This window comes from Anopheles gambiae, chromosome 3, assembly GCF_943734735.2.
Source record: "Anopheles gambiae chromosome 3, idAnoGambNW_F1_1, whole genome shotgun sequence".
NCBI classification, from domain to species: Eukaryota; Metazoa; Arthropoda; class Insecta; order Diptera; family Culicidae; genus Anopheles; species Anopheles gambiae.
In genome coordinates, this window is record NC_064602.1 from 33,869,393 (window position 1) to 33,885,328 (window position 15,936).

At 45.4% G+C, this 15,936-nt stretch overlaps 1 protein-coding gene across 6 annotated transcripts in view; it reads right to left on the bottom strand.

The window, feature by feature from the left end:
* LOC1271440 (stress-activated protein kinase JNK) overlaps positions 1 to 15,936 on the bottom strand; it is a 65,966-nt gene that overhangs the window by 33,412 nt on the left and 16,618 nt on the right. For 5 of the 6 annotated variants that reach the window (XM_061659143.1, XM_061659144.1, XM_061659142.1 and 2 more), the window contains exon 3: positions 7,446 to 7,530. The exons of the other annotated variant lie outside the window; for it this stretch is intronic. The gene's annotated coding sequence lies outside the window, so the exon portion shown is untranslated. The remainder of the gene's footprint in view (positions 1 to 7,445; positions 7,531 to 15,936) is intronic. 6 annotated transcript variants of the gene reach the window in all.

Below are 15,936 nucleotides of genomic sequence, written 5' to 3' on the forward strand. Positions count from 1 at the left end.
GCTTCCGGTCTAGCTGCAAAGAAGTGGTAGCGCACATGTAAGAAACCCTTTTTGCTGTCTTCACCGACACAGCCAAGAAAAGTGCCAGCAAACGATCCCTTTTTCCGCTGGTTGTGTCTGGTGTATCAGGCGCTCTAAAGGTCATCTGTCAGTAACAGTAATTCAGGGAAGAAGAGTCGCAAGAAAGTGTTGCGATACGAATTTCCAGGGATGCCATACTCCATAATGACGCAAAAGAATACATTTATTACAAAAAGTGGGATTTTGTCATACCCGTTGCATACATTTAGGCGCTTTTGTTTCTTAATTTGCATAGATTTAGGGGACTTTTTTTTTGCTGAAATTGATTCCGATGTAGTTCAAAAACAAACCTTGAATTTTTTAAAATTTGATATTTACTAGCATTTTCTGAAACCCCTTTTCTGTATCAACAAACCACGAAGGAACGCACAAAGAAACTGGCTGAGCTGTCGAGGTCCAGTTGGCGCGTTTTGCTCCTACAGCACCGAGCATCAATAAAACATTACTTTGATCCCGCTCTGCTCGCTCAACCCTCTTTTTCAAACAATCTTTTTCGGGGATAAAACGGTTACAATGCTCGTTTTCAACAGCAAATCCACTTGGCGCGCTGGTGATGCTTTCTAGGGCCAGCCTTCTTCTTTCCCCACCTTCCACGAAAGGCTAATGGTCCTAATGCCCGGCGTCCAAGTCATAGGATGAAAGAGAATTTTGCAAACGGCAGCGCAAATCCAGCCAACGTCTCCTAATGGGAACGTCAAGTTGGGGATTTATTTTCGCTTCCACCTGTCCGATAGAATAATTCAAAATCGTGCACGATGGAAAGAAAGTTGTTAGAGAGGGGTGAGAATGGGAGTTTTTTTATTTGGCACATTGTACAGGCAACAGGCAGTGGAATCTTTAACAAACACCTGTTTCCTTACGTGCGACGACCAACATTCGCCTTCGTTTTATCGAGATAAATTCGATCAAGCAGCATATGGAGAAGAAATGGAGCGAGAAAAGGCAGCAGGAGGATAGAATGACCCTTCAGTTTTATCATATTTTAAAATTTATATCGTCATTCTCCGAACTCACAAGCAGAAACCGTAAAAAAAGGAAACCCTCTCTAGAATATTCCTTCGCAAACTCGACCAAAAATTGTTTTACATTTTCCTTGTCATTCCGTTTCAATAATGTTACAGCTTCCGATAGATATTTTACCTTAAACCTCCCCCCTCTCCCTCGGAATGTCCGCGTACCATGTAGGAAAATGCTTCCCAACACAGCACACACAAGGCCCCGCGGGCACTGGTGACGCAATTTTCAGCACATTCTTGACCATTTTGCGGAAAAGCATAACGACCGTCGAGGTCTAGCGTGGCCGTACCTAATCATAAATCAATTTCCATCGCTTCACGCCGGCTCCTCACTATTCCGGTGATAGAGCAGCAGTTGGGGTCTTCCCATGGCAACTATAACAAGAACACCACTTCACACACACACACACACACACACACACACATACCGGACCATGTATAAAATATATACATTATTGCGTTCCATAAAGGAAAAAAAACCACAGAACAGCACGCGCGAACCGACGAACCCAGCCACAATAAATTATCGCTTTAAATAACCGGAGCCGAACTTTCTTCTCTGCACCAAAAAAGCGGGTAGTGCGTGTCTGCTCTTGGGTCCAGCTCAACCATAATATTGGCCCCAATTCCATGGGCTAGTGTAGGTAGTGTTGGTTCGGTTTTATATCACACTCAATGAGCCATCGGGCCGAAAAAAAGGACGTCTACCATGGCATTTCGTTCGTGACTGCGTCTCTCTTTCGCACTCTCTAGGCTGGAAACATCTGTTCTTCGATGGTCGAAACATAATAAATTGGATTTCATAATCGATCTACAGCACCCTGCACATGGGCGTGTGTGTGTGATTCTACAGCACTGCCGTCCAATCCGCTGTGTCCAGTGTGTTCGTGTACTACACACGCCTCACCAAAAAAGGATGTTTCGCAAGCAGGGGAACATAAAAGGGGTAAATATTTTATCGCCGCGAGCGTGTCATTAAAAGTTTCATTACCGCCGCAGGATATTATTAGACGGAGGAGAGCAGCCGTGTGGTGGGGAGATAAAATATATGAAACTTTCTCCCAACGTTTCTTATTATGACGCCCCGCCAGCAAAACATCTTGTGCGAGGGCACTAGTTTTCTATCGCCTTCAGGGAAAAGTTACCCCTTTTTTGTTGAGAAGGCAACTCCAAACCATATCTAATAAGACGAGAGCGCACGAATGTTTGCAGTGTTCTACTGCACACACAGACACTTTTCCCGGTTGATTTTTCCATTTCCTTCAACATTCCTTGTTGACACACCCCGCCGACGATGGGTCAATGTTTGCGCGTCTGGTAAGCTACAATATCCGGTAGTAAACTGCTGCCTGCTACAGAGCGGAACGGGTGAATATGAAATGGAAGTAAAAAAATGCAATTTATCACACCGTTTTTCACAGTAACTGGCACATCGAAAACAGTAGTGGAGCTGTTATACTGCTATAAAACACATACGCCACCGACGGGATACTAGCGACTTTGTTGCGTGTTGCACGCGCTTAGGCTCCTAGGCAACTGTTACCTTTTATTTTTACTTTCTTTTGCAAATTCATTTTTGCCTGCCTTTGAACGTTGTTTGTCTATCAGATAGAAATGGAATACAGTGGGCCAGTCCGCACTGCTCAGCGGCACAGCACATGGGAAAGATGAAGGCTGTGTGCGCACATTCAGTCGTCTTCTGTGCAGCATTGGGGGAGGAAGTGCACGCGAGAGACGGCACTTTCCTTCGCTAATCCTATTTGTACGGGGAGTGGATTGTCCGTCGACATTCGTAAAGACATTACATTACAGGTCCCCGGTAGGTAGGTTTGGACCGTACGGATTCTAATGTAAGAAGCATTTATAAATATCCAAGAGCTTACGATAAGAGCCCCGGGGAGTGCCTGTATGAAGTATTGTGTATTGCTGGTGCTATTTCATGCTAACCTTAGTCATACACTCTGCAACGCATTGAACCGAATCATTGGTTCCATTTCATGTTTGAAGAATGATTTAAATGTGTTCTTTGTGTGACGATAACAATGTTCAATACAATCTTTGTGAGAGAAATAAGCAAAGAAACAGCGTAAAGCTTTAAAACATTTGCTTCTGTCGGCACTACTCCAACATACTCTTAAGAGATGCAGATTCTTTTCTTTTCCAACGAAAAGGAACCCCTTTCCAAAGGATCTAAACACAAATCTTGTACAGTACATTAAAGCTACCAAAGGATATAAATTGAAACGAAACATTAAGCAGCTCCGGTACGTATCAGAAGTCCTTCTGTTGATTTTTTTCTCTCCATTTCTATCCTATCTTGCGGCTGGTTCACCCGCACAAATCACACCCAAGGACCCGAGGCTCGGCCCGGTGTGTACTTCCGATAAGGTGTGTCTAAAAGAAACAATTTATGTGTTTGGTGGCTATCCTTCTTGGTTTGTTTCATCCCAACGGAGAATAGCCTGGCATGGCCGCCCCAGCACAGGGAAGGCGAGAGATGCCGGCTCTATACAACATTCGGTGCGGAGAATGTGCTAATCTAACTAAAACTAAATTCCACCTCCAGCACGGCGCCAAAGACAAAACCGAACAATAGCTCACCCGCACCACCACCACCACTACATTCCCTCCTCACCAACGGCTGGCACCCTTCGGAACGCTCGCTCTCGTCAGTGGGGAAGTTTTTCGCCAAGAATGCAAATTACATTCTCACAAAAGCTTTCGGGGTTTAGAATTTTCTTGCCAATGTGTTGGCATTGTTTCTTTTTGCTACTCTTTGTACCCTCCCACCGTTCCGATTTGTAGAGAAAGAGCTTTTCTTTTTTGCGCAAGCGATACCTTTTCATGTGCAAAAACTGATGCAGAAAAAAAGGGGTTCAACAATCCACAACCCCAAAAGCCGATCGGAAAGTCCGATGGGAAATCCAAAGCGGGGGTAGAGTAGGTGGTAGCCCTTCCCATGCACATGTTCGATTATCTGTCAGATCGATGATAGAACATGATATCTCGGGCAAAAGCGATGATCAGGAAAATGGCGTCCGATGGGGAGACCCGCAGAAGAAAGGAGAGCTTTTTAATACGAATAAACAAAAAAAAAAGCAAGAGAAGCCACATAATCTCTAGACAGCTACTCGATTCTTCTAGCTGAATAAACTAGCCTTATAAATACGCTCGAGAGGATACAATATACACACTGCAAATCATGAGTATTTGTTGGACCAGTGGTGTGGAACAAACAATCATAAAAAAAGCAAAGAAGTCGATTTTATAGAGCTTTTTGTATGCTAAGCCACACCAGTACATCGACACGGATGATGTTTTTGCTTAGATACAGCATGACGTCTTTTTGCTGCCTTTGGTAACCTGTCTCTGTTTATTCAGAATGGTTCACGCGAATCTATGACCTCATAAATCTGCTTGTCGTAGCAGTAGAATGTAGATTGGCATTAATTTTTGTTATTGATAAGATGAATCTCAGTTTTGGATACGTTTTTATTCTTATTAATAATAAATTGATATCCTTGGAGGTTTGTAAAAGCCTGTATTTTTCTGATTGTGATCTATTTGTCTGATTGTGTGCTACAAATACATTCAGGAAATGATATTTACTTGTATTTAAATCATCCTTTTATTTATATTACTATTATAAGATATGTTACTCAAAATATTATCAATATCAGCAATATCTCAATACTATACACAGCTCCTGCGGCACGTCAAGGCTCCTCCACCTTTAAAAGCCAATTATTCTTGAATAGCTCCTATTTTTAACCTCTTTGTTTAGACATCTCTTTACAACAGGGTAAAAGAAAAAAAGGGCACAACATTGGGAAACCCCATCAAAAGAATCGAAAGAAACAGGAGAGAAAAAAAAACCCAGCTAAAAGTAGCAACAGAATCCACCATTTGCGCTCAATAAGCTGACAGCAGCATGGGGGGAAGCGCCGATGAATTCGGGCGACCGCTTTTTTATTCGACCCCAGAGAAGAGCAGACGCAGAACGCAGCACACGCTGGAATGCTCCTCACCACACGCCGCGGTTCGCCAACCCAGAGAGAATGAAAATAGCGGGCGCAATAGAAAGGCGCATCCCGGAAAATCCGACGCGCAAACAGAAACCTTGCTCTCGTTCTTGCGAGGGCCCCATCGAAACACGGGACGGGACGCGAGGACACAGAGCACAGGCACACAACAACAAAAAAAATGACACACTAAAACAGGGCCCGTAACCGCAACCTGTCATGGGCGCGATTTTCGAAGGATGGCACACAGCAGCGGTAGGTTAAGGACTGGTTTATGTTGCGTTTTGCGAAACGTCCAAAGGTGATTATGATGGTGCCGTGGCGCTGCTCTACCGACGATGATGATGATGGTAGGCCACCATCGAATCGATAGGATCCTGCCTGCAATGCCCTTGTACTATTGGTTTGGCATAGAAACGAGAAAAAAGAGTATTTCAAGCGCCCCAAAAGAGAAGCCTACAGTGTCTGCCAATTGCGGGTTTTCGCATCGCTCAAAAGCTTTTGTTTTTTCCCTGCCCCCGAACGAGGTACGGGGGTAAGCTGATCGCAACAACACGCAGCGTTTTCAGTGCCGTTTTTGTGGCTGTATGTGTGTATTTGGCCGCAGAAAACGTCTACATCAATACGAGTGAAAGAAAAAAAAGGAGCGCGGCCACTGTGTTTTGTGCCCACACGCCGGTGAGGCTCACTAATGGTGGCAAGCGCTGACAAGGATCCTTCATGCCAAACAAAAAAATAACGGAGGCAAGGGAAGCACATCAGAGCACCCCGTCCGCCCCGTCCATGATGATGATGAGTGGGGTGTCTGGGAGGAGAGGAAATTAGACGCGAGAGCTGCTCCGTTGTGAAATATGTATCGTCGATTGACGGGCACGTTAGTGGCACCTGATGACATTTTGGAGGACACGACAAAGCGGAAAAGTGAGAGTGGTGTCACCTTCTGGGCGTGTAATTGGGTTCGTTAAGCAGGGCGCACGAAGGCGGAAGAGGCGGAAGGCCCGTTCTGCAACACGCTCTGCAACACGCCATCGTCATCGTTCGTATCGCGCTGTTGTAGGGTGAAGTCTGTTGTTGGTTTTGTGGTTTTTGGTTTTGATTAATGGCTGCAAGCCCATCGTCCACCGCAAATAGAAGCCGCTTCTTCTACGCCGAGGCCGCCGCCAAACAAGCACTGACAAACTTCGTTAGCGTCGGTGAGACACACACACACACACATTTCAACTTGCATTTGTGCTCGGTAAGCGAAGTTGCGATGATTTAATGGGTACAACATTCTTGAGCAAAAGGTAAAAGCATTAGGGAACAGTGGCAGCAGCAAGCCTACCGGTCACAGCTGTGATAACCTTTCGTCCATTGTGAGCGCGCGTCGGGAAATGAGGCTTGAAAAATCATCCACACAAACACATCCACACACACACACACACACACACACACAAAATAAAGCTTCAACGCTGGTTGACTTTCCCGATAAATCCTCTCAAAACCATGAGCCCTAGTCCTGGTGGTAAGCACGCTTAACCAACGGCTCAAACGCGCGATGATGGTTGAAATGTTAAGTGGAGGGGATTTGAGCGATCGATTTTTCTAATCCACAGCGAGTACAGCACAGCACGACACGCGAAATGCCGCGGACGTGGAAAACAATTCCCCCCGACGACAGTGCGGATGATTGAAAAGCTTTGAAATATCCCCGTTCGAAGGTGTTTTTGATCTCATTGGGTCAAACTCCGTTCGCTGGGCCACAACACACAAAGCGGGGATAATTTTGCTATCACGAAGCGCTCACCCAGGAATGGGATTATCAATCAACCCAAGCGTGGATATCTGGATGATGACTAGCGGAATTAAATTATACACCGACAACTCCGAAAGGCGGAATTACGCAAATCAAGAGCCAACTTCATCCCAAATTGCTCCGATTGTGTGGTGTTTGCAAGCGAGAAGGTGTGAAAAGTCGCATAAATTAGGCACCTTTTCCTAATTAAATGCTCATCAGTGCGAAATTGATAGGTAGGTGACGTTGGGGCAACGAACCCCTTTGCATCGATTCTCCCGGTCATTTCCAGAGGAAGTCATTTTCAAGTTTTGTGAAGGAAAACGGCGACTAATTTGACATCGGAATGAATCGGCTTGGAGAGCCCCCGTCCGTTTTTCCGACAAAACTTTACCCTCAAAACAGATCTGCGTCAGCTAGTCAAAGATCCGCTTTTGCAAAGTCGTACACTTCTTGGACAGATCTTTCATTTCATTAGGAATTAAGTAATTAAGCAATCAACCCTCCCTCTCTCTCACGGCTGTCATCTCTGTTATAGAATCCTCTACTAACCTGTCCCGAAGAATGAACCAAAAATCCGTTGATTGAGTGCGCGCTCGGGGTTCTACAAACCGGGGAGACGGTTGCCGTCAACGATCTGTAACGGAAAAACCAGAAAAAAGGAAAACATTTTCATTCAATGCAAAATAAGGCAGGCCCCGCAGGAAAAAGACGTCACGAGATTGGGTTGAGCGTGAGCGTGGCTCTAGCGTGAGCTCTAGTTGACGACGACGACGGTGGCAACGTTGCATGTTTAATATTTCTTTTCTGAGTTCTGGCCCCGACTTAATTTATCGTTCCCGCTGGCATGAATATCCCAACGACCGCAAGCATAAACTAACGATGGGAGGTTTGGGCACGAAATGGGAGAGAAAATTTTCCGATTGCCATCTCGATAAGGAGGAAACACGACGGTTCGCGTCTTGAGGCTCGCGTGTGTTGTGGTGATGCCTTCTCAGCAGTTTCAACAAGAAGCAACAGCAAAAAAAAAACAGGCTCTGAGTTGCTGCTCCGAAAGATCCGTCCAACGAGATTTTAGTTGCGCCAGGACCTGGTGTGTGACGAGGTTTTGGAGAAGTTGAAACGCTTACGGCAAACTTTGGACCGATCTAAACTGTTTAATCTGATACTGGTAGCCTCGGGACTCCACCGCTACTTCAGAAAGCTTGTTTTTTTTTTTTTTTGGAAAATAAACCTCCTTTCGGGTTGTCGTCCTTTGCGAACTGCTGCTGCTAGCGCTATTTGAAACTACTCACATGAGCCCAGAGTAAAAGGGGTGGACGACACGCGTTCGTTCGTACCTTGCTCCTGCGGCAATGAAGTTTGATTTGGGTGTGAATTATTAAGCAGCGACGTTATTAAACCAATACACACACACCCCTCCCCGCCCAGTGGCGCCACCGTTTCAATCCCCACGATCTGCCGGGAAAAAGGAACCGCTTGGCTTTTGGAGGTCAAGTTGCCGGCGTGGGAGATGTCGTGCAAGATATGGCCCTTGGCAAAGGTCCTTCGGTCCGTACTAGGAAGTTTATTCGATTGCTTACCAAGAAATGTCGACCCAAGAAGTCGACAGCCGGTTTGAAGTTGGAAAGTGCTTTTTTTTCCTTTTGGCAGCCATCGCGCCAGCAGAGCTTGCCGTCCCCGTGTGTGTGTCTTGTTTTGGAAAGAAAAAATGGAAACGCCTTTCCCAAGGTAAACGAGTGGTGCCGTGCGGTGCCACTACAACCAAACCACACAGTGCCATTATTTTCGATTAAGCACGGGGGTAGCCCGACCAACACGGACACGGACGACTTAATGTATATTTCATGTGGCAGCGAAGAAGCGGAGGTACACAAAGCTGGTTTTTGGGACGGTAAATGTGTGTCCCCTTTTTGTCCGTCCCGTGTGTGTGTGTGTGTGTGTGTGTGTGGTCCAGATCTTTGTCACATACTGGGCCGCAGTGCAATCGATAATTGTTAGAGGGGGAACAGGGAAGACAGACAGCAAAAACTTAGTTTTGCTCCTGGCAAATGGCCGGTTTTATGTGGACCGGAGGCGCGCGTGTTGTGTGTGGTATGTGGATCAAAAATTTATCATCCTTTGATAAATTGATGAAGTTCTCCACATACAGACACACACATACAAACGCTGCGACAAAGAATGTGTTTGTGGGTTTTTGGCTCGACCCAAAGACGCTTGACCGCAGCAGCAAGGATTAGAGGCACCGAGCGACAACAGCAGGAGGCACATAATTATGAAAATTAGATTATTCCATTCTCGATTATTGCGAAAACAAAAGTGCGACAACACACACACACACATGTCCAGCAATGAAGTCCACCAACCATATGTGTGCGTCTTGTTTTTCGGGCTCGGTTGCGAAATCCATTCCATGCCCTGTCAACATGCCCTTTCTTGAACGACACTTGCCAAAAGGTTGAATTTATCCCACAGTCCGCACTGAGGCGACACATTATGAGGGAAGTATGTTTGAATCCGCAACACTCACAAACACACACATTAAACCCACACATGTTCAGCAACGGGACACGCGTCTGCCCAACGAAAAGGAATGGGAGAGAGAAACGTCTGAAGCCCCCGAAACGTGTGCTGCAGGCAAGCGCAGGCCAGGGTTCAATAAACATATGGCATTGCGTGACTGGGGCACGTTTTTGCCCGCCTGACGAAGAAGTATTTTAGGTGCAGCCCGGTCGCCAGAGGTCGTGGTCGTGGTTAGTCGGGGTTTTTTTGCCATCCAGAACGAAGGACTGCGAGTGCAGAAAGCTCCCTTCCTTCTTCGTTTGGGTGTGAGCACCATAAGCCACATACACACAGGCAAACACATTCCGACTACTCAAACATAGAAATTACTTTCCTTCTAGAACGAGCGCCACACCATAACATAAGACCGAAGGCGATTCTAAAGCAGTAGTAAGGGCCTTTTCGAGAAAGAATCGAGGAAAAACGCATTGAGCAGTCGGAGAAAACTTATTGAAAATTCAAACCACGCAACCACCACCGCCATGCTTTCAGCGTGGGGAAGGAATTCGTGTGAGTTTGTGCGCGGAGCACTACTCCTTGGTTAAACTTACTGGACCGTCGTTTTGTTGGCGATGGTGGTGCGTTGTGGTTCGTTTTTTCCATTTTTCTTTACCTATGAACTGTATGTTTTTTTTCTTATTATTTTTCCAGCCTTCTGCTAGTTTTTCCTACCACACGGGTAATGGACGGACTGGCCTTGCTCCCCTTTCTTTACCGCTAATATTTGGTCAGCTGTTTCTCCCTTCGGAGAAGGCAGTTTCCCTGGAGCACATGAACAGTACACACCCTTTTTCTACTTTTTTGTTCGATATCCACTTCAGACCACAGTCACAGAATTCAATTAAAAAGTTACTCTCCCCCACCCTACGGGCCGTGTACTTTAACCTCCGAGTGCTCCGAGCTTCAACCTTCAGTGCGGGAGGGAGCGAAACGTGCAAAACAAAAAAGTAGATATTTATGTAATGCTACAAATTGTTGACCGATGCTGGTGGTCGTGTGCACAGAGGTACAGGCGCAACGAGGGCAACACATTAGCGGGGTACTGGCGTAGTGTGGTAGAGGGGCTGATGGGGGTGTACTAATTTATTTTCGCACGCGTCCGATACACTTCCAACTCGGCAGCCCGACGACCGGAAGTGCGGCTAACGATAAACAGTTACGGGCCAAGTTCTTGGTGAGCGCCTGAAGAAACAAGTTTGTGGGTATGTGTGTATGTGTACTACCTCAAAAGGTAGTAAAAATAGGGTATTTTGAGTGGCATTGTTAATTTGCAATGCCTAAAATTGTGTAAACTGTCACTCAGAAGCAAACAAACATTTTCAAAATAAATAAGATTAAACTGCAAATCATTTACTTGTAATATTCAGTTTTTATTTTCTCAATATTAATTAATATTTTGAAACTAGTTTTAATAAACATATTGCATACTATTAGGCGCAAATAGTAACCCAAGTGACATTTGCTTGAAATTGTGTTTCCATATCTGCTCGATTAGTACTCGATACGCCCGAAATTGTGGATTTGTGTGTGATCAAGTCCGTTGTAAGCGCCTAGATTTGGTGGGTTCGTAAATTAAACTTTCTTCAATCGATGGACGATCCCGTCGAGGTCATTTAACATTCATAGCTTTGTTTTTTGATGAAAAACGAAAGCAAATTTTGAGTGACATTATTTTTAGAAAAATCGGTATTATTTAAGTATAAAATTACTATACTACCAACGGTAGCGATAGGAAACATCACAGTTGATTTTAAAGGACTTTTTCTAAATTCCCTTAAACTGATGCAGTTAAGGGAAGTTTAATTCTCCAGTTTAAGGGAATTTTCTCGAATTCTCGGTTATTCATGCTCGAAAATGTCAATTGGAAAGTGTTGAAACATTGAAGGCGATAAACCAACATACAATGGAGCGCCGATTATCCGGGCTATTCGGGACTCGATCTCGCACGGATAGTCGAAAAACACGGATAATGAGTTAAAGTATTTATTTTATCACAAATTCCCGATTTGTTTTTCAAATTTATTTTATGTTTTGGTAAAACCTAGCCAATTTTTATAAACTACATGTTCTTTCGATGATAACATTGGAAATGTGCCATGAATTATAGCGTTTTTTGTTAAGAAAATGTGCTCTGATAACCTTTTTTTTGAATATCCTCTTCAGCACGCAATGTTATCATTGTATTGAACTGTCATTTTTCAACAGCACGAATAAACGGACGACCGGATAAAAGGTACCCGTATAAAAGGCGCTCCACTGTAATTACAAAACAAATAAATTAACATATTTCCATTTAAATGCGATACATGGTCAAACACTGTCTGCATTGTACGTAATTTGCATCATTAAGCGCCTAACATTATGCAATTTGCACATCTAAAGCACTTTTTTGTGGTTTAATTTGTTGTTCATTTGCCAGTTTATTTTACGCCGAGTTTCAATCTTTTTTTCCATTTACGATTCAAATTCAAACGCCAGAATTGCTGCTGCTCGTTATACCATACGTATCCGGTAATTGAGCACCTCCCTGCAGCAGTACTTAACTTCTGCCGCGATGCGGTCGATGCAAATCGACACCGAACACAGGCGCACAACATATGGGTGTGTGTTTTAATTGAAATTCTTTTCACTTTCCACTGTCACTTCCGTAGCTACAACTGCTGCTATTGCTTCATTTTTCTTGCCTTTATTTGCCTTCACCATCCATTCAGGATATGCATCAAACGTATCCTTCCCGGCTCATGCACCATTGCTGCAGCATACATCCTTGAAAGTTGTTACGCGATGAACGTCAATGACATTTTGACGCGGCTGGCCAAAGTATGCCAACAGGGAGAAGAGTGAAAACAATACGCAATCATCCCGATAAATGTGTGTTTTCAACACACAGCACACGGAGAGCAAAAGGCAGGGCGAGAAAATGGCGTTCCGTTTCCGTTTGGGTGGGAATGGAGAGAAAAAAACCATCCACAAGAAGGACACTCCTTGAAAATCTGAACCAGCGTCGGTGTTAAAAATCAACTCGAAACTCGAGCCTACCGCCGGGAAGAAGGGCTCCGGTTTCAGCAGCAGCAAAATAACAAAAACAACCGAGTTGGGAGAAGGATGAGAGGGTTCCCCCCACATCCACTTAACTGCGCCAAATTGTGCAAAGCGTTTGAAAGGAAGGAAACAACTTCCCCCTCGGAAAAAACGCACCGCGCATCGTGTCGTTTTTACTTTTTCGCTGTGTGTTTTTTCATTCACTCTCTCTCTCTTCTTCTTTCCCATTGCAATGCTGGCTGTTTGTGTATTGCTTGTCGAGTGGCGATGGCATTAGAGCAAAAGCAGTCTTAAATATTTCACCCAACACACGAACGCAAGACGGAAGGCAGCACCACCACTGCCACCTACAATAACAACCTCCGAATGCGTCCGAAAGCGTGCAGGAGGAAAATACACACACAGACACATACACTCACACACTCACAGGCCAGCATAACACACCAGAGCCTTTGCAAGCCTTGGGGGGCTTTTCCTGTCCTGTTGTTAAGGGACAGAATTTATTGTGACATCGTGTGCTGCAACAACATTGCATTCATTTTCCACTTACCAGCGGGCAGGACGACGTGCTTGAGCCCCACAACACTACCAGGCACACCAACTTTTAGGAGGTGAAAATACGGCAAGCACAACGACATAACGACGAAGAAAACGTGCGCCAAGCGTCTTGTTTTCCCGTTCCGGTGCGTGCGGAAAAACAGGTCTGCTGGCACAGAACGGAGCCACTTTTGCATTGTCGGACCAATTGAGGCTTGAGCTGAACACAAAAACAAACTAAGCAATACGATACAAACAAAATGAATCTGCTGGATGCGTCTGTTTGTATATTTTTTTTGTGAAGCTATTCACACGCTAAGAAAAATTGTAGTCAAATAAGGCACATTTTTCACAACGCCCCTCAGTCCTTTCCTTGCCGATGGATTTGAATTGCACACATACACATACACACAAACACACTTATTGCACACAAAAAGGCCGAAAGATGAATGCCCCAAACTCTGCTTCACCACCACTGTGCGTGGAAAACAAGAACGGAAAGAGAAAGAGAGCAAAAATAGACGACGAACCTCTTTTGCTGGTACGCAGGCGTTCCAAGCACAAGCGATTCAAGCAACGCAAAACCTCCACCCTCCACCCTGAAACTGGGGACGAAAAACATATTATCAGCATCATTCCGCACATTCCATTTCCCCGTCTCCCCACCGGCAAACATCCCGTGACCGATCAATAAAGTGGAAAATAAACTTCGGATAAAAATAACACCTTCGTGTGCAGGAAGCACACCATTTCCGGGGAATGGGACGCTGTGACTGTTACGCACACCCAATGCCACCATCACCACCATCAGCAAACGGAACTTTGTGGAAGTATCTTTCGCTCGCGTCAATATCGGTTTCCCTTCGCAACCGATGTCTTGCTGCCAAGGCAGAGATGAAAATACTTTTTAATGAAATTAAACACTCCCGCCGCTCGGTAAGGTGAGCAGAAGCAAAACAATTCTCTCTGACACACCACCTACAAAACAACAGCATTTGAAATCGATGCTGCTGCAGGTGCATTCGGTGCAAGGCAAAAGGCATTGCAGCGAATTACGCAAAAAACTATTTTCAATTTGTCTGATTGTTTTCGCAGGTGCCGCACAGGTGCACGATTGAGCAATTTATCAGGGACGCCCCGCCCGTGGCATTGCAGGCAGTGTGTGTGTTCCCTCACTCATTGAAACTCGGAAACCTCGATCGACAATTACGATAATTAAAAACCATTGAGAAAGGGGGAAAGTACCATTTATTAAAGCGCCCACAAACGGGGAGGAGAGTTTAAAACATACAAACTTTAACACGTTTAAATGAAGAGGGTTTCCAGCGAGCGGGACCAAACTTCCGCGGTACGTGACTACACAGAGCTTAAGATGTGTTCTTGGATTTAATAAATTTCCACCATTGTGTTTCATTCGAGCAAATAAACTGAAGCACTGAAACAAGCTCATCCATAATAAGAGCGCTCCAGTGTTTGCCATATATTCAGCATACGCAGCCACACTCGAAAAGAAGCGAACTTTCGGCATGTTCTATCAATGGAAAGGAGCCGCCCAGTACTCCACCCAAGCGATCCACTTCCAATAGCTCGAATAGCTTGCATCAGCAGGGGCGGCCAGCTTCGACCCATTTTCTATCGTTGAGAAAAGCACGGAACCACCATCGAACGAAACGCCAATAGAAAGCCATAAAACCAATAGACTGCTAGGACTATGTGGTCGTCTTTTCTCCTTTTTCCTTCTGTCCCACTTACGCGGGCATGCCGGATTTGCGGACAGCAAGGAAAGCAAGGAACGCTCACACACACGGATGGCGGGGAGAGTGCGGTTTAGAGAAAATAAACGACGGTTGGAAGCACACCTCATAACTCATGAAGTATCGATTCGAAATATTATTGGAAAATTCAATAGGCAGCGTGCGCGGGAATGCGCGCTGAAGAGCACGCGGCTTTCTCTCGCACGCCTTCCGCCACACTTCCGCCCACCCATTCGCTTCGGGCACTGCTGCCCCCCTCACGAGGCAGCAGCACGGCTCCACACCCAGTGCACACGCGTGGCGGTACGTGACTAAGATAATTTTTACCAAACCATCAGCCACCCGTTGTGGCCCGTTTTCATTCGACACTCATCCGTCTTGTCTGCAGCCTGCGGGGTTGTTGCTGCTGCTTCAAACAAACAAAAAAGTGAAAAACCTTGCCCAGAAAGAAAGAGGACACACCCGGAGGAGTCTCCCAACCCCACCACCACCACCATCACCCATCGCACACACAGCGTGAACGAAACAAAAATCTCAAGTAGCAGCGCACCACGACGACGATGATGATGATGGTGCTGCTGGCAGCTAGAGGCGGCTCAACCCTTTCTTTCCGCAACCGAGCAGCCGCACGGGCGTATCCTTTCACTTAAGCCCTTGAAGATATTATATGGTTAAAATGGTGTTTCTTTCAAGAAGTCTGAACCGCAACGGTTGCCTGGGTTGTACTTTGCTGCGCCACATGGATTCGCTCTTTCCGAGAAAAACCTCGCGTAGAAAGATGAAACGAATGCAGGAGCATGTTTTTCCCCGTACAACGCATCGTTTTGAGCATGTAAATTGCTTTGAGAAATAGGGGGAGTAGTGGAACGGGAAGGAGCTAAGTCCTGCTGCCTGTCGATACGGGAGAAGGAAATAAATCAAACAAGTGGGTTGTACGGACTATTGGCGTGGAAGAGCTAATCTTATTGCTTTCTCGAGCCCGTTTCGATGCTGCGCATCGGCGATTGTTTCACGCGTGCAGATATGGAAAACCCACTCAAGTGGTAGTTTTCAGTTCGATGAAAATAAGAAAATTCAACTCGTTGGTATACTATATGCATACGAAGTGGCTTTTTTCATACAGAGAAATTCCGTGGAATTCAATACAA